Genomic DNA, 19,782 nt, shown 5'->3' on the forward strand with positions numbered 1-19,782 from the left:
CTGTGTCAAAATCTGTTTCAAAGGCATTAGCGATTGCACAGAAATTATAACCGAAACCTGAATACCTGAATATGTGTATTTACTAAAGTCGAGGTAAAAATTGTTAACCTGGACTTAGCACCACAAGTATGTATGTTGCTATTAAAAGTAGGGTAACCTAATTTCTTCGCATAGGATTTTCGATGAAATATGTTTTAAAAAGAAAAGGGTTTGATTATGCATATTCTTTATTAGTAGTTTTTCCAGAACTATTCAAGAAAGTCTGATGACAATGATTCTAAACTGGGTCATCGGGTAACTTATCTACCTTCTCCGCTTGACAACGTATTGAAAGCTACATAGTAAACTTTTTCATAGCTCAGAGACTTAACAATTTTCATCTTTTTAAAGACCGCGTTTCGTCGAAATTTTATATGCTCTTTGCTCTCATTGCCATATGCTCTCACCCAACTTTATAATATTTTTAACATAACCTAAAAAGCATATTCATGCTAACATTAATGCGCAGTGCAAATAAAAGACTGGTGTGGCCAGACAGCTGGTGAGTGAAAACAAATGTCAAAATATTAAGTCATAATCTGCATCAAACAAAGGCACAGCCGAACATGCCAAACACAACGGGTCATACGGGGAGTAGAAGAATTAATTGAAAGTCGACAGACAATTGGTCGGAGTCAAATTGGTTTTTATCACGTGGACGCCGCCAAGCGGGAGGTCGTACCGGTCGCATTTGAAAAATTATGCGTCGGAAAATTAGACGAAAAGCAAAAAATAAAATTCAAATGTGTATAAATGTTCGCTTGAAAAGCCGAACTAATCAGAAAGTCAGTTGGAAAATTAGCAGACAGTAGACAGGAAATGCAACGTCATCACGAATGCATACGAAATTATGTATGTAGAAGTGTGTGTTAGTGGTGGAGAAACGACTTTGTTCCTGTTTCGAGGTTTAGCTTTGTGGGGTGTGTTTTATGATTTATTAATGTGCAAGTTTAATTTCGAAAACATAATCAGATTAGAGCGACTGGCATGACAGCACACACACACACACACAAATACATACATACATACATACGAATATGCTTAGCTGAAAGGATAGCAGAAGCAGCAAAAAGAAAAAAACTTGAACGAGCGTGTCGAAGTAATGGAATTAAACTGGACTAAACAGTTAATAAATGGTAAAAAAATAATCTCTTTGACTGCTTTTGTTGTAGCAAAGTGTGAAAATGTGTGTAAAATGAGTGAATGGGACATTTATAAAAATACGAAACAAACCTAATGGTTATGGTAGACTATGACTAAAAAGTCATTAATTAAAATGATAACGCAAAAAGTAAACATTTAATTTTCGAATAAAAAAAAAGAAAATACACATTAATAATAGCTGGAATTTAAGCAAGATATTTTAGAGATAAGTGGTGGAATCAAATGAGCCTCGAAACAGAAAAAACTGGAGCTGCTTACCATGCGAGATTTGTAGTTTAGCCGAGCCGTGTAGCGAAACAAATTTCAACGAACAGTTTTGGTATACAAACCCATTGAATCGTAAGTTAAAATTTTACTACTTCGTTCAAAATTTTCGAATGATGTTAACAGATATTTTCGTTAGTCGAAATAAATTTCTAAATGGTATCTCATCCAGGATACGAACTCTCAATCTACTAAGTGGTAAGCATGCACCTGATCCAATCCAATATTTTTTGATAATATAAGAATGTTATATCTTTAAAGCAGAGTTGTAAATTAAAGGTCTAAAGCTACTATCCGTTTATTTAACCACAAAAACATTTTAAGAAATTTTTCGTATAGTTAATGACAACTGATGGTAGTTCAAAGGATTATTACTATTATTACTCCACAACTTCAGACAAACTAATGTTCTCTACAACAAATGCATCGGTCAGTTTTTGTACTCTTGCAACATGTTGCTACGGTAAAGAAATTATTATAGCGCTGACAATTGTTAACGTAACCTCCATCTTCAATTTAAAAAACATATGGATGAGTACCTTCTATAAACAGACTTTCCGTAATTTGTTTATCAGAAAGAGCCGGGACAGCAATTCTAAGAATATCTACATATTTATACCATGAACAGGGTATAAAAAGTTTGAAACGAAGTTTGTAACACCCAAAAGTAGACATCGAAGAAAAAGACGGGACGGTTGTGTATTTATATACGCGAGTTAGAGCTCAAATTTAAAAGATATCGATCTGAAATTTTACATACTTCCTTTACTCTCCGAATAGCTACTTATTTATCAGAACCGTCGATACTGGATCACTATAGAATAAAGCTGCCATACAAAATGGTCGGTCACAATCAAGTCCTTATATGGAAACCTTTTTTATTTGACAAGGTATCTACAACAAATTCTGCTATTGTCCAAGATAATGCTACAAATTCCGATATCGTTCAGACCTATACGATCTGCCATAAAAACTGATCTAGCAGCAATGCACCATTGAAAAATATGAAAGCTTCAGTGCAGCCGAAGTTAAGGCTTTTTCGTGTTCGTACCGCTATTACGGTATAAGCCTTCGCCAGGTAATTTGAAAAGAATATTGTGCATAAATATCAAACACAAGTGATCACTTTGACAGCTGATTTGGCAGCTATCCCTCTAGGAAATTAATTTGTCAAATGGTAATAAATTTGTATTTGCTGTACAAAACTAATTTCCGCTAAAAATGCCAAATTCCACTCTGTCTAAATAAAATAAATGCAAAAAGCAAACGTATTGAGTTGAGTTGAGTAAAGCAAATCTCTAACATCTCTTTAGTTAAAAAATAGTAGACTTAATTACAGACTGCCCATGTAGATCTCAGGCTGTGTGTATATAAGCGCAGTCCTTGGCCAACCCAAGGCGTAAACAAGCTTTTGCAACACAAAAACCAACTGAAGTAGTGAAACGGCAATCAAGTTGTGATACACGCACACACACACACACACTCACAATCAACATCCTTGCACCAACTGTCCACACACAGGTAACGAGCTTAACTTACAACGCAAAAACAAGTGTGTCTACATCGCTTGAATGTGGCATGCAACATCGAAATGCGGCATTGGCATTTAACATTAACATGCGAATAAATAATTGAAAGAAATTTTGCTGCCACACACAGCAGCCAACAGCCAGCAGCAATCAGGCAACGCCGAACTGGTGGACATACAAAACGGACACAGAATGTGAAATGGAATAGTGAGCGAGCGAAATTCCGTAGTGGAATACAAGAACAAGCGAATGCTAAATGAATACGAAGGCAATAATAATAACAACAGCATGAACAGAGCACAAATGCCCAGGCGGTGAGTGCTTGTGAGTGACAGGTAGAGGTAGACACACACATACATGAACTGATACACTAATACACACATATGCACCAACGCGAGTAATCAGACAGGGAAGCGTCTGCTGACTGTCAACACGGACCGACCAGCGAGACTGCCATTAACTGTGTGTCGACGCTTCAAATAGACGATGGATTGCTCACGCTCGTGTGTGTGTGTGTGTGGCCTTGTGCACCTTGTGCCGAGGTATGCGCACCCACCAACGGAGGGAGCAAATAATCATTGAGCCATCCGCTGTGTGCAATTTAAAATCCAAAGTTAAAACTCCAAAGTATGCTGGTGACTCTGACGCCTTGCGCCAAGCCACCACTTCACCGCCACCGCTTTACCTTTTACAGCTATTCACCCACCAGCTATGCTGTGCGGCACGGCATGCTGCAATCCTGCTGGCCATTGAAATCGGATATAAATGCCACAAATCATGTTTTACGTTGATGGCTTTCAAACTTGTGGCGGCCGGTGGCATTAATGGTGCTGTTGTTGCTTCAGCTGTCAATGCTGCTGTCTGCTCCCTCACTTACCCTACACACTTACATACACAGATATATTCTGCATATATGGTATATATGTAAAGTGTATTGCTTTTTGCTGTTATTGCTTCATTTGTTCGCCGCTTGTTGGCAGTTATTTTTGATGTTCGGCATTCAATCATTTTTCACTGCTTGTTTAGTAGATCTGCGGGCGAGCCTCTCGAACTTTTCGTACTGATTGATTTCTGTTGTTTTTGTTGCTGCTTTGTTTTCATTATATTTAATCTTAACTTTTGATAAAATGTGCTTAGTAAAAGCTGAAGTTGAAGTTGAAGTTTAACTTTATGTGGTGTGTTTGATGAAATGTGGCAATGGCGCTCTGTAATCGAAAAGGTAAACTAACATGTCATTAGGATTAGTCAGGTAGTCACTTGGTGACCACCATTTATCGTACTGGCTGAAAAAATATTTATAGTTGTTGCATTGTACATCTATATTCCTCTGTTCAACAAGCAGACAAACATGACATGAATGGAATGTGGCCGAACATGTGGGTGCAAGGCTTTTTATAGGAAATGAATTACAACTATCGACCGCTTTTTTGACGAAGTCTCGGAATTTGCACATTTAAAAATTTTCGAATTAATGAATTTCAGCAAGATCACAGGGCGGTTCAGAGAGGACATTTGTATATATCAATTTTGTAAACTAACTTTTATGATCAATTTACATATTTCGAACTTTATTTGAAGCGGGCTTTGTTGTTTGAACACATACTACACGAATCGTTGGAACTAAAGGAAGCTCATTTATTCGAAGAGATTGATAAGTATTATAAAAGTTGGTATATATTTTGTATCATTACATGGTTTGTTAATTTAAAAAATTCCATGCTAGATTTGAGAACAGGTGGACTACTACGATCCCAATGCAATGAAATTGCTCGATGTCCTCAACAACATACTTGGTGAAATGTTGGTATTGATGATGGAATTATAAAGAAAAACACAGCAATTCTTGAGTAAGTGAAGAAACCACGCTATATTTTTTTGTGCATAGATGCATGTTTTCTAAAGAGGTAAAAATTCACTAAGTTATCTAAATGTTGTTTTTCAACACCAAAAAGGAGAGAATAAAATTGGTTCAAATGATAGCTTTATCAGTATTTAGCAACACACGTAGCATCCGGTGGTTCCACATTATTTGCGTTATATAATATTATATATGGTAGTATTAATAAATAAATTTCTTCTTTCGTTGCAAGAAAACGCGTTAACTTCGGTTGCACCGAAACTATAATACCCTTCACAAATACATACATTTCAACAGAATTAAAGAACTTATTCTAATCCATCAGTTTGTTTGGCAGCAATATGTTATACTGATCCGATCTGAACAATTTCTTCGAAGATTGCATTATTGTGTAAGACTTATTGTCTAAAACAACATTCATGTAAATTTTCATGAAGAAATCTCCTAAAATGAAATCTTTTCATACAAGCACTTGATACTGATCCATCAGTTTGTATGGCAGCAATATGCTATAGTAGTCCGATATCGGCAGCTTCTTGTAGAGAAAAGGATGCAAAATTTCAAATCGATATCTTAAAAAACTGAGGAACTAGTTCGCGTATATATAGACAGACAGACGGACATGGGTAAATCGACTCGGCTCGTCATGCTAATGAGTGCCATGCGAGTAAAACATACGAGGCATAATATGACATTTTTGAAGTATTTTTTTTTTTCAGAAGTGATTTAATTCTGAGTGATCAAGTGTTCAAGTCCAAAGCCATAACTTTATGAGACAGATTTCTTATTAATACGTTTATATTTTGTCAGCACTAAAGTTAAGGTCTGGTGAAAACAAAATATTTCTGCTGGTTCTCAGATTACAACAAACACCTTTTCTGCTGTGAAACCCCTCAAATTACTTTTTTTTAGTACTGGATAAGAGATATTATATGAGAATGTCACCGTTACAAATACTTGTGTGTGTGGTTATGTAATTTTATAACTTTTTTATTGACGACAATGATGGCTAAGAGTTGGAAAATGCTAAGTCTGCGTCTGTTGTAAGTTACAACCACAAAGAAAAAACTACAAGCCTACTTTTTTTCAAGTAAAGGAAAAATTTTATTGTTTGCATTGAGTATGGTTCCGAAACTACTTGACGGATTTGAAGAATTCTTACGCTGTTTGTAAATTACTATATATCCGATGAAAATAGGCTATAATATATTTTTAAAAAAGTAAAGAGTACCTATTAGATTGCCAATAATGTAAAATGAGGTGCAAAAAGGCGTCAATGCGCCAGGGAAGGGAGTCAATGTCAAGAAATAAAGTACAGCCCGGCTTACTTGCGCACTTGGCTCGCTATGAGGCGGTGCCTGCTGTTTTTTCATATTTGTGCGGCTTAAATATTGCTTCTGGAACTTACAGTTACTAACGTCTATTTAGAACCTAGTTAACTTAGAATAAGGAAAAATAAGCGTCCTTAAGTTTGTTTCGATGCCAATTAACCCGTGTGGTCATAGCTGAGCTAGCATTATTGGTAAATGGTTGTGACACTATTCAGTGGTTGACATACATATGTTGAAACAGGAAAACTAACGAAAATATGGAAACAACAACAAAAACTTACGTAACAATAATAAAAGATTCAGCAAACTAAAAAAGTGTTCGGGAAAACACCTATCTATGTATGCACACATGTACAGCAATAGCGGCGTGAAATATGACAATTGTGTGTACATATAGTATGATAGAAATAGGATACTAATTTGTGTTTATGTGCCTGTGTAAGTGTGTAGTTTGTTAAGAGCCAATTTGTTGTGGTAATTTGCTTACGATGCGGCATGCATGTAAACAACCATGGCGCACGATGCTCATGGTACCCGCTGTTGTTGTTGTTGTTATTGTTAATGTTAATGTCAATATGACCGACTGGCTTGTTGTTGTTGCTATTACACGCTCTGTGTGTGTGCAGCAGCGGCGCTTTGGGATCAAAATACATTTGCAAATAAATAAGCAAGCAACATTGGCTGCAGTTGTTGCCGTAGCTGCCATGCGTGTTGCTGTTATTGTTACTTTAAGAGGAGCTGCTGTTGCCGTTGTTATTGTTGCTGTTGCTGCTTTTGTTTGAACAATTGTGCAAATATGTGCAAAATTGCACACGTGTGGCATGCAAACAGTCATTGCTATGCCGGCCACAATCATTGTCCAACACTGTCATCGTCATTACAATTGTCAATTGCCAATACACTCGTACCGTGTAAATGTGCATACATGCATGCATACTGTCAGCGTATATATGCGTGTGTGTGTGTGAAATGAGCGCGCCATTCGTGGTTGCAGCGGTTTTCCAGGTGCACAAGCACAACGGCGGTTAATCCACACAAAAGCGCCAACACTGGCACACACATACACACACACACATTTACACATATATATACATTCTTTTATGGCTGTGTTCGCAATAATCGCACTTGGGCAGTGTAGCTTAGCCAATTGGCTCGGCTCGCCAGGTGAGGATCAGATTGTGGCGGATGTGCTAGCAGGAGAAGGAGGCGATGGTGCCGACAGACAACGGTACTATACAGCAGCTATAGTAACAACACTCTATATATATATATATATACCTATATATATAGTATACATAAGCTTGCGAGTGTCTTTGTTGGCATTAGTGGCCGCAGTGGCAAGTAGTTATCGACCGATTGCCCGCAGTGTTTATGGTGTTGGTGACATAATAACAACTACCACTGCCATCGCGCCCACCTTTATTTACTTTGAACTCGCTCATTACGCTTTTTAATGGCGCCAACGCCACCGACCACCGACGACCGATTGCTGACTGCTGAGTCAAGTACAACTGATTTTCCAACCAAAACTACCATGGCTATTGCAGCATGCGGTTGCAACCATGCTACATTGTTGTTTTCGTTATAGCTCTTTTTGCTATTTTTTAGTGTGGGGTTTTGTTGTTATGTCAGCATTGTTGTTGTCACCACCGCCACAGCCACCGCGATCAACTGTAGTCGGGTTTAACCAATGCTGCTGCTGCTGTGATTGTTGACTATGAAAATTACAGTGCGAATGTGGCAAGTACAAATAAAATCGGAAATAACTGTGCAACGCAACCGATGAAAAAGCCAACAATAACAACTACCGGTAAATAAAAAAATAAACACTTATAAAAACAACAAAGCTAATGGCAGCGTGGTAGTTACTCGCAACGCTGAGGATGCTGTTTATTGTTGTTGTTGTTGTTTTTTTCCCTTCCCTAAACATAAGTCAGCGTTGTTTTTCTTCGTTGCGTTCAAAATGTTTTGATTTCATTTATTTTGCGTCAACAACAACATAAATTACAAAGCATTTTGTGGCATGCATTTCCTTGCATTGCGCTAATAACGGCGAATTTGGGCATTAAGGTCGCACTGCACCACCCCGCAGTGTTTATTGTTAGTCTTTGTCGTTTTTTTTTTTATGTTGCACGTCCCGCCTGCTCATCACCCGCTACGTATCCTCATAAGCCGCTTTGCCCGTTGCAACCAAATGTGTCCGCCACACACACCCGCACACACATAGACAACAATGGGATGACACGCGCTCGCTATCATTTATGGTTTTATTATTTTGATTGCATTTCCGTGGTTCTTTTGATGTTTCCGCCGCTGTCATCATTATTGTATTAGCATTTTACGCACACAAATACACATACACACATATATACTCACTCACTCATGGCACTTTACCGTTACCATTGTTAAATTCACTGACAATGTGCTAAAAGCCTATAAATTATGACCTAACGGTACACTTCCGTTATGTTGCTGTATAATTTTATTGGATTTTCTCAAATGTGTTGCCACATTTTAGTTTCATTTTGAATAAACAGATGGTTTCGTTGCTATGTGGTGGGGCGAAGCGTTGAAGGTTATTATTAGAAAGAAGAAGAAACTCTTAAAAATCCGCAGTAGTAATAATATGCATTATTCGATCAAGATTTGACCATCTGTACAGACATGAGCTGCAATTAGATCTAATAGATGTAGAAATTATGCAAAAAAAAAACTCTTCCAAGCAGTAACCAATTAAGTGAGGTTAGATGTGTATTTCATTGCGCCAAATTGAAGATAGTCCTTTTGCAACGTGAGCCGCGCCTCACACTTCAGCAACTGCAACTAACTTAGTGCGATTACTATCAGTACAAGAATGGTTGAAGTATTTTACTTCACTTGAACTACTTGTGGAAGTGTATTAAACCCATTTCCAACGAAAACGCAGATGGCCTCGACTATGTTAGGGCTTATACAGATTAAGTGTGAAGTGCTGCACTAGCCAACAAGCTCAAAAATTAAGGAGCTCGACGATTCAGCAGGACAAACTCAAATTGTTACCTAACCCATTCTATAATTCATGATCATAAGCTCGAGATTGTGACGTAAAACCTACCCACGCTATCAATGGCCTCCTATGAAAAGTATGACTAATACAGATGCGGATCTACATCTAACTCGCAATGCTGGTGAACTTACTAGGAAAGGCATATTTGTTTTAAAAATTAGCAGAATGCGAAGAAGTCGGAGATCCAATATCTCCTTGAGGTTTCTTAATTGATGAGTAAGCTTCAAGTGAGCCCTCCGTAAAACGCAAGAGTTCTATTGAGCATCTTGCTCTTGCCTTTCTCCAATGGTTGAGGTTTAAACAAGTCTTGAAAGTCTTTAAAAGTCTTATCGGATTCCACAAACTAAGGATGTAAGAGTATGGTTCATACAGATCTCAAAATATTGTAACTCGCACAAAAATGCGCAAACATAAAAACGACCGAGCCATAATTGAAAAAGGGGAGAAACTTAAACAATTAGCATATATCATTTTAATAGCGGCAAGAAAATACTAAATGTGCATTGGAATGCATTTAAGTGAACTAACAAGAAGTAATTAAAATAGTTCTCAAAGGAAATTGCGGTAATTACAATAATTAAAATCCAAATGTCCCAATTCACATATTTCAGAGGAAACTTTTACTTTCTAGCACAAAAACAGAACGCATGCAACTTGGCTGCTTGATGCGAAATCACTTCCTGCCAAACGTTTGAACAGCTGAAATTCCATTAAGAAGAAAATCCATAAATAATTACAAAGTAATTCTCCGAAATTCATTTGATCTTCACCGGAATTGCAAATAATTGCGCATGTGTGCGAACACACCTATATACATACAGACGCAGCAGAGCATATGTAAATAGGAAAATTGCAAATTACGCTTTAACGAATTCCTTAAGCAAATATTTATTAATAATAACCAATTTTGTGTTGTCCCAACACGCGTGGGACAGGCAGACGGGCTAAAGAGAGACTCTCTCTATAATAGGGTAACAAATAAATTAATTGCTTTAATATTGCATGGGGTGACATTGCAGGAAAAGCAATTGTATGTGAAATGGTAGTATCGTTTGCAGGTATTAGGGTGGTACTTAATTGTGAAAGAATTTCTAAATGAAGTTTGGTTAATCTTAAACGCATCGAGAGTACTATTATATTCAAAACTTTCATGTTATTACATGCACAAAAAACGTGCATACTCGCGTGATGTTTCTTGGGGTGGTTCTTAAATATGGAAAAGTTGCTTAATCTACAACCTTTCAAAGTCGCTACTATATTCAGATATATTATACTTCAAGGCCTTTTTGGGGTCAAACATGGCTTTTGTGTGTATTAGGTTGACCTTTAAAATACTTAAATTACAATAATTAAATTTTTAAGATTTTTATTCTTAATCGTTACTAGTTATTTTTGAAATTTGCGCAGATCTATTAACAGGACGAGGAGTAGTCTACAATTTAACCTCTCTGCGACGCCGTCACTTAAAAATCGAATTTACTTGTTTCCAACCACAAACTTAGAGATACCGACAGAAATGTAAAGAAACTAAGAAAGTCTGCGTAAAATTGTTTTTCCTACATTTAAGTACCGCCCTAATACTGCGTGCAGTGCTAATCGCATACTTATGAATCACACGACCGAAGGATTTACCAAAATAAAATGCATACATATCAAATGTTACCGAGAAATGCTAGCCAATTGGCAAACCAACTGAGAATTCATAAAGAAAAGAGATGTGCAGCAATTAGGAATAACGGTAAAATTAATTAAAAGTAAATTCATAAATATAGTATTAGGCATAAATTTTGTATTAACTTTGAAAGCAACAACGTAGTGGCAATAATTACGTAACAGAATGACGACTCGTGCCCCACTTCTGCATATGTATAGATGTGTGTGTATACTTTAATATATATGAGCGTATGTTGGCAATGATTCGTAGAATTGAGTTCGCCAACATCGAGAGACTGGAAAATCGCACAACTATTGGTAAAACACACACACATACATACATGTTAATACCACACCATATATTCAAACACACATATGTACCAATATATACATACATGCCACACTTTCAACACATATAGATGTTATAATTTCGCAACACACACTGGAGTATCCCCAGAGCGTCGATAAGCAACAATATGACACCCTCATCGGTAGAAAACCACAACCAGCACCTGAGTCTTACAAGTATGCTTAGGTGTGTGCGTGTGTGTGTGTACAGGCAATGAGGGTGTGCGAAATTACTCTTACTTTGCGCGCACAGCATGCTTTCAGGAGCAAATGCATGCAATTGTGTATGGTAGGTACGCAAAAACAAATACATGTATGTGTTGTTATTGTTGCAAATGTATGTTGTTTTATTATTTATGATAATGTTGTGCCATTCGTTTGGTTTATTGTGCTAATGTGCCGCAATTAAGATTAAGAAGATGATTTTCCTGCCGCTTTCCGAGCAACCAAACACATACAGACATGCAAATAATCGTATACTGTATACATATATGTATTTGCTCATATACATGCATGTGTGAACACAAACTATTAAATACACATAGAATGCAACACTCTTGCGTTTCTAGCTGCATATACTTGTATTAGTGTTTGAACAAAGAAGGTTTGTTGCTCTTGTGTGTGTATATGTATGTGTGTGTGGATGTTTTTGGTTTGCGCTGTGGAAATGAACAACTGTCTTTTGAGGGGCATAAAAGTATTATTAGCCACATTTGACCATCAATAACTATGGGGACTTGCATATAAATTCGATGGAAAGTTAAAATTGAGGTTAGGAAATAAGTCTTGTAATGATAAACAATTAAGGTTAAGTTGTTTGTACTCAAACAAAATATACTTTCTTCTTTGATCCCTAACACTTCCTTTAGATGAGAAAAAAAGCAAATGCGCCTAAAAGCAGGCATTTAAATAGTTTCGTTAGTTATCAGTTAGATCTACGCTTTAATTGGTATTGTGGCATTTATGTAATTCAAAGCTATTTTGTATGAGTGGCATATTGGTAGTCCCCGCCTTTCAACATATATTTAAAGTGAATAACCACGGAGCCCACCTCTTGGATGTTTATAGTAAGATTTTATGGGGTCTAAGCTATATTGAAAAGCTTCAACGATTGGATAAATGAAGAGATATTATTGACTGATCTATGTCCAGTTCCTGCAACTTTCATTCATGGGCTAAAGTATTCTAAAGAAAGAGAAGTAATATTAATTTAAAAGCTAGACTCAGGTATCACACTTTGGTCAGTCAGACTAGTTTTGAAAAGCTGATTAATTTATAGAAAACTCGAGCTTTCGTTAGTTAATTAAATGCAATTATTATCCACATTCCCGTAATATGATTTACCTATTTCCGAAGATTACTGAGTTTAGACACAGACACAAAAAATGTTTGATAAATGTATAAAGTGTTAAGGAAATAGGCTAGTTTACTCTTCGACTGTCTTAGATCTACGAGTATATTATTTTACATCTATTTTGAAAAAGTCTGCCCCACGTAAATAAATCCGGACAAATCTTTTGAACTAAACTGCTTCTTAAAATATACTAATAATACTTTTAATACCCAAAACATTAACGCAGATTGTTTAGTCGATCCATGACGAAATATTGAGACGCTTTACCATAACTCGGATGCCAACATCACGATTTTGAAGCAATGTTTCATTAACTATTTCGATGTTATCATCTATAACAGAGGTGGAAGAACGACTCTCATGAAGCAATTTTGACGATGACTTCACGACCATCACTAAATGCTTTGTGCCGCCTAAATACTTACAGTTCGAGATAAACTAAATTCTTCAAAACACTTCACCAATATTTCAAACGATGACTACGAAAGCCGTGATTCCACTAGAAACACAAAGTGTTTTCAAGGAAACTGGTTTTTAATTTTTTTCATTGTAAAATGACCAGATAAACTTTTCGCATCGTAAGCAAATAGCTGCCAAACGCTGATTGACATATAGAGATCAAACTGCAAACGAACATAAAGAATATTGTATCAATCTAGATAAAAAAGGCCGGTTCAAATTTGATCAGATGACCCAAGTCATTACATTTTACGTTTTTAAATTGCATTACTGTCTAAAATTTATTAATCCAGTAATGTTTTACAACAATTTTTTCTGAAAGGTTTGCCGTATATATTTATACTGCCGGACCCCACAGACCTGTTGGGATAGTTATGTATATATGTATACGGTCGAAACAGTATCAAATTTCAAAATAAATAGTCTACAGTAATATCCCTAAGAAAAAAGTAATGGATGTAGTAAAAAGTAACTAATGTGTCCAGCCGAACTATATTTAAGAGTTTACATTCAGATATGTATCGTATTTAGTAGCATAGCATTATGAATGTTTAGAAACTATATAACATACACATGTTTTCTCAAATCCCTTATATATATATGTACATATACAAGTATGTATGTGTATATATGTACATATATTTATGTGTATATGAACGTTGACAAGATTCTGGAAAAATAATGTTTGAAATAAAATAATTGATGTTTCACCATTTTTGACAAAATTTGTCCCTAAATTTATAGGAAAGCGATTACTTTCACTTTTAAAATGCACATACAATAAATTGAGTGTTCTTCTTTAACTAAAACTGTTACATAGACTTCTCTGGCAATACATTAAAGAAAGATAACCTTCGGTCTCGGTTCTCGTTGTCTTGACTGCCGGAACAACCAGACTATTTTGGCTAATGGGGAATATCTCTAATTATTTGTAATTTGATTTAAAAAAACAAAAAAAAAACACCCAACATATTGTGTTCATAAAAGTAATCTCACGCGCGCATCTTGCGGGCCCTCTTGAGTTCATTTCGCTTTGTTATATTATTTTATGATTTTTCGGCTTTTATACGTTGCATTTGCAGGCTTTTACCGTTATGCTGTGTGTACTAAATCGTGAAATTATAGCATTAACACTTCGTTAATGCGATGCTGTGGCGCTTAGCACTTTCGGTGATAGCTAAAACAATGACAGCTCATCTCTCCAGTTATGACTAAATACATAAATATATATATATATGTATATAGTGTGTGCATACAGTAATATTATGGTACCTTTAAGAGGCAGAAGATGAAAGAGAAGTTAAAACGCATTCAACTTAAATAACATTATACATATTTGCCAATATACAGCGACAGCCATTAGAATGGAGACCGTTTTGTTATTAATAAAATGTATATAATTTTTCTTACTTTTCTTCATCTATCTCTCTACAGCTGGTGGTTATGAATATTGGAATAGTTCAAATAATGGATAACGTCTGCAGGTATGGTGGCAATCTTCTGTCTGTTAATCTAAATATCGGTAGTAGAAAGTATAAATTTCCAGAAATGCTGTATACTTTAGTATATTATTGATGGATTTTGAAGTGCAATGCCTGTGTGATAAAATGCTTCCTTCTCGGATTTATCAATCAAATCGTTATTATACCCTGAACAGAGTATATTAAATTACGAATGGAAGAAAGAAAGGTCGGAGATCTTATAAGGTATACCTATATATACTTGTACATAAAAATCATCAGTATATAAAGTATATATACAAATGATCAGCACAACGAGCTGAGTCGTATTATTCATGTCTATCTGACTGTGTGTACAAAAACTAGTCACCCAGTTTTTGAGATATCCTTCTGAAATTCTTTTCTCCCAAAGAAACTGTTAATGCTGATATCGGACCACTATAGGATATAGCTGCCATGCAAGCTGACCGATCGGAATCAAGTGCTGTGTGGAAATTTTTTTCATTTGTCAAAATATCTTCACGAAATTTATCACGAGTTATTGCCTAAGACAATTATGCAATTTCCAAAGAAACTGTTTAGATCGGATTTGCTATAGTTTAAAGCTAACATACAAACTGAACGATCGGAATCGAGTCCTGTAGTGAAAACTTTTTATTTGAGGTATCTTCACAAAATTAAGCTTAGATTATAGATCGCACTTATGTATCACTTAGCTGACATTTAAACTGACCGACCCAAATCAAGATAGAAATTTTCATAAATGATATATTATATATTTTCCTTAATAACTCGAAAGTTGTTTATATAAAACATCATGGCTGAAAATAATTACCAAAATGTTTTCTTTTAGATGAAGACCATTGGCTTGCTATTCTCAGATTTAACTAAACATACATTTAGTTGATATAAGAACGCGTTTTCATGTTTTTCCTTATTGTCTTCTACACCCTTCTTCCGACGACCGTAAGTCAGTAAATAAGCAAATCGGTCGTTCTACTGCTGACATGTCGCAGAAACTACATATAGTAATTTGATGAGAATATGCCCTTGTTTTACATACCAATGTATATGTATATCCTTACACTGACTCTATAACTATATTAACTAGAAACTATTGCGAGCCACTTTACGTTTAAGCCTTTCCCAGCGCTCCTGGATCATTTACGATATAACCTTGCATTTTTAGTTTGAATCGGTTAGTATATCGATATTTTATTCGCAATAGTTTAGATGAATATTAATCTCCGCAGATAGAGGAATACCTTCGTTCTATTACGCTCAAAATCCTGTCTATTGGCACGAAGAGATATACTTTTGGTCTAAATGATATACATACCAATGTATTTGGTACAGACCAACCAACCAAGGTACAGACTACAACCATTACTCTTAATAACTCATGTGGCATTGTCTTTTTCTGCCGTACCGGCTGGAACTATTTCGTTCAAAGGTCGGATATTCAAAGTTTGATGGTAACCCATGCACTCCCTCCTTATCCGTCACTTTTCAGTTGTCTTGTTTAAGGTGGTTGCTTAACACAGACCATATACTTTCAACTCTATGTTTTTATAGGTATACCTCCTTCATCTTACCTCACATTGGTTGTGAATGAGTCTTAATTTTTTTCTATTTGTTTGGCATGACATCTGCTCTCGTTTGGGGGGATCTGAAGGGTGTGGTATATCAAGAGCTTCTCAAATCTGGTGAAATTGTTAATACTTATCACTAAAGTCAAGAAATGATCAATTCTAAACATGCATTGACCGACATGTTTATCCATAAATTACCATTAAAGTGGTCAAAATATATAAAAAGCTTGTATAATTTTTTTATTACTTTTCCGTTCAAAATTAGTATTTAATTTATACAAAAAACGAATTGTATCCATTTCAATGACCATATGTATACTCTACAGTATGTATGTATTTAAGCTCATTACAACCAAGCCTAATAAAGGTTCCCAAACATATCGTCACTGCTGATGGTCAATCCAATGGAAAAAGGGCAATGTTTGGGAATATCACCAGCATAATGGTGATAAATGGGAGTAAATATGCGTTGCTGTATAAATACATACACAATATACCCATACGTATTTATGTATATACTTTCATATACATATACATGTATATATGTGTATGAAGTACAAAGCAAATAGACTAATAAATGTGTTTTTGTATTAAGTGCGTGCGCATACAGTTATGTGTGTATGCGATTCCCTCATTTTACATGTGCTCAACATAAATACCGTTATTGTTGGTACGCCTCTGGTCTTGTATTCACTCAACATCCACTCCACACAAAACCACTGGTAACCACTTTACCAACCCACACCCCTCAGGACCTTTTAATAATATTCCGTTTACACATACACTTATACATTCATAGTATATGTATGAAGGAAACCGTTAAGCAAAAGAAATGAATGAGCAAGTAAATTGCAAATAAACTAAAAGAAGAAAAAACAGCGCTCCAACGAAATGACAAAAACAACACGCTCATTTAGCAATTACAAGGCGAAATGTGTCCTACTGCGATTCATCAAAATTATGCGGCAAGCGTGTGCACGCAACACACATACATACATACGTGCAGATTTACTTTTATTTGCGTAGACTTATTACATGCATGACGAGTACAACAGTAACAAGTGAACATACATTTGTATATATGTTATGTTTCGTATATATTAACTGCTTACATAAGCATACATACATATATACATATATATGTATTGTACATATTTACATGTGTATATATTTCTGAAAATTGTAATTGTGACAGTGAGGTGAGGTGAGTATGACAGCAGGTTTTTAAAGCAATGATTTGTTGCTCGGTGTATTTTGATTTGTTGTGTGGTTTTTGATGGAAGTCAGGCACGCAATGCGTGGCTTAATCTATGCGCCTAAAATCCGGCCATCAATATTGTGATTTAATATCAGGTATAAGCAATCTTCTCTCAAATAACATTGAAAAGAACAAGAAAAAACGAACTTTGACTGCACCGATGCTATAATACGCTTCACAGGTAGGTGTTTTTTTTACTATAAAATGCTTAAAAAGCATCTTTATTTTGATTTGAACCGATCAGTTTATATTGCAGCTATATGCTATAGTTTTCCAAACAGAACAATTTCTTTGGTTATTGTACCTTTGCCTTAGACAATAATTTCTGCTAAATTTTGTAAGGATATAACTACTATATACTATAACTATATACTATAATGATCTAATATTAGCGGTTCGACAAATGAGCAGCGTCTTTAATAGAAAAGGTCGTGTGTAAAATTTCTGGTGGATATCTCAGTATCTGAGGGACTTGTTCTGGTATATACAAACGGACAAGACCAAATCGACACAGCTCGTCACGCTGATTATTTATACAAGTATGTACATATATTTTACTCCGACGTTTCATTTTGGGTGTCTAATATACCCTGTTGATGGTATAAAAAGGACACTGGGTTGTATTTATTTTGGGGCTGATGTTTGGCTTCTTACATTAAATATATGAGGATAAAATTTATCTTGGATATAGCTAAGATAACGTTATATTTCAATAATCGGAACGAAGTTATTGTATTTAAAGATTTGTAGACCAGTCCAAGACCAAGCTGTCTTCAATTCGCTAAGCTCTGGAGATAAGTGAACGCAACAAACTATACCAGCTGCTCAAACAAACTGGCAATACTTACTTCATTATGGATTTGGCTTCGAGCAGCATTTATACCATACGTCTTCTATAGGGAAATTATATTTTTATTAAAATCTTTCATTTATTGTATATTTCTGATGTTATTCCCTACACAATTATCTTTTATATATTGTAATATATGCATAATGGTTATTTTAAAATTGGGCGTTATTTTACCTGAGTTCCACTTATTTTGACGTATCCTAAGGATAAAGAATAATTATGTTCACTCAGTTTATCGATTGTATGGACATGATGAACGTACGGTCTGACGGTCGAACAGACGGGCAAATATGCAGACCGACAGACTTGCGGAAATCATTTCGTGTCGTCATTCTGATAATTTTTGTATATAGAACTATCTACACGTAATATGTATATATAGCATATATCGATTATTTTTAGGCGTTATTAACAACAGTGCAAAACATTATAAGAATATAAGATATATTATATATTGAAACTTCGTTTACCATTTTAATAAGGAACACTCTCCAAATAATGAAATACCCCATAACAATCCTCACACAAATTATTCAATAAGGCTACCTTCAAGTTTCTCTTTATCGCATAACTGAATAATTGAAGAACATCTTTTCTTTCTTAATCGATAAAACATTTAAAATATTACCAAAATCTTGGGCTATACTAATCGTTGACTGCGGGCAGAACTTTTTGATACAAATAAAAAAGTTAGACTCTTGATCTTCATATATTCCTCTTTTTAATTACTATTTTCATTAGCCAGTTTCCAACATCTTATCTCTTAGACAGTTTCCAAGTAAATAAGCGTTGCTGAATTGATGCCAAAAAATGTATACTTTCGAATTCAATTTCAGGATGAATACAATTTTTCAAAACTCAGCGCCACCAGGAAACCACAAACTTTAAATATACATACATATATTTTTGAGATAATCTTTACATTATCTAAGAAGCCGAACGTATTTCATAGTATTTGACAATTTGATAGCCAATTGGAGAGGTCTATTTAAATATAAGAGTTTTATATATATATATATGTACATATGCACACGACTGTGTATACACGTTTGTACCCATACTATATTTTTTCTATGTAGAGCTGCAATGAAATGCCTTTTTGCACAAAATTTCGTGTGCTCAACTACAAGTGAATAATGGACTGAGTTAACGGGAAAGAAAACAAAAATAAAAGTAAAATACAACAAAATCCAATAAATAAATAACAATAAACGACAAGACACAATAAAACAGTTTGCAATAAAAATTGCTGGCTGAAAGTGTATTGATTTTATGAGCGACGAGCATTCGACAACACAAGAATTGCTCTCTTGGAACAGCCCCAGCGACTGGTAGAGAGGTGTTTATATATATATATATATATTGATTGATTATTGGCAACAGCAAGTGGAACAACAAACGTTGAACAATGTCAACTGGCAAAGCCGTTGCGCGAATTTCGCGGAGTGGACATCCCGCCTTCAGCAATCAGACAACACGAGCCGACGCTGTCGCAAATGAATGACGAACGAAACGTTTCGCATTTAAAGTATGCCACTTTACGGGCAGGAAACGTCCAACGGCACAAGCTATGATAA

General features: G+C 35.5%; 1 long non-coding RNA gene across 1 annotated transcript in view; it reads left to right on the top strand.

Annotated features, from left to right (window-relative positions):
• Window positions 1-1,330: 1,330 nt before the first annotated feature.
• The window catches only part of LOC138855656 (uncharacterized), a 43,512-nt gene continuing 25,060 nt past the window's right edge, over window positions 1,331-19,782 (top strand). The window contains exons 1-2 of the long non-coding RNA XR_004977592.2: window positions 1,331-1,542; window positions 1,607-1,665. This is a non-coding gene — a long non-coding RNA (uncharacterized lncRNA). The remainder of the gene's footprint in view (window positions 1,543-1,606; window positions 1,666-19,782) is intronic.

Source organism: Bactrocera oleae, chromosome 2, assembly GCF_042242935.1.
Source record: "Bactrocera oleae isolate idBacOlea1 chromosome 2, idBacOlea1, whole genome shotgun sequence".
In the NCBI taxonomy this organism is placed as follows: Eukaryota; Metazoa; Arthropoda; class Insecta; order Diptera; family Tephritidae; genus Bactrocera; species Bactrocera oleae.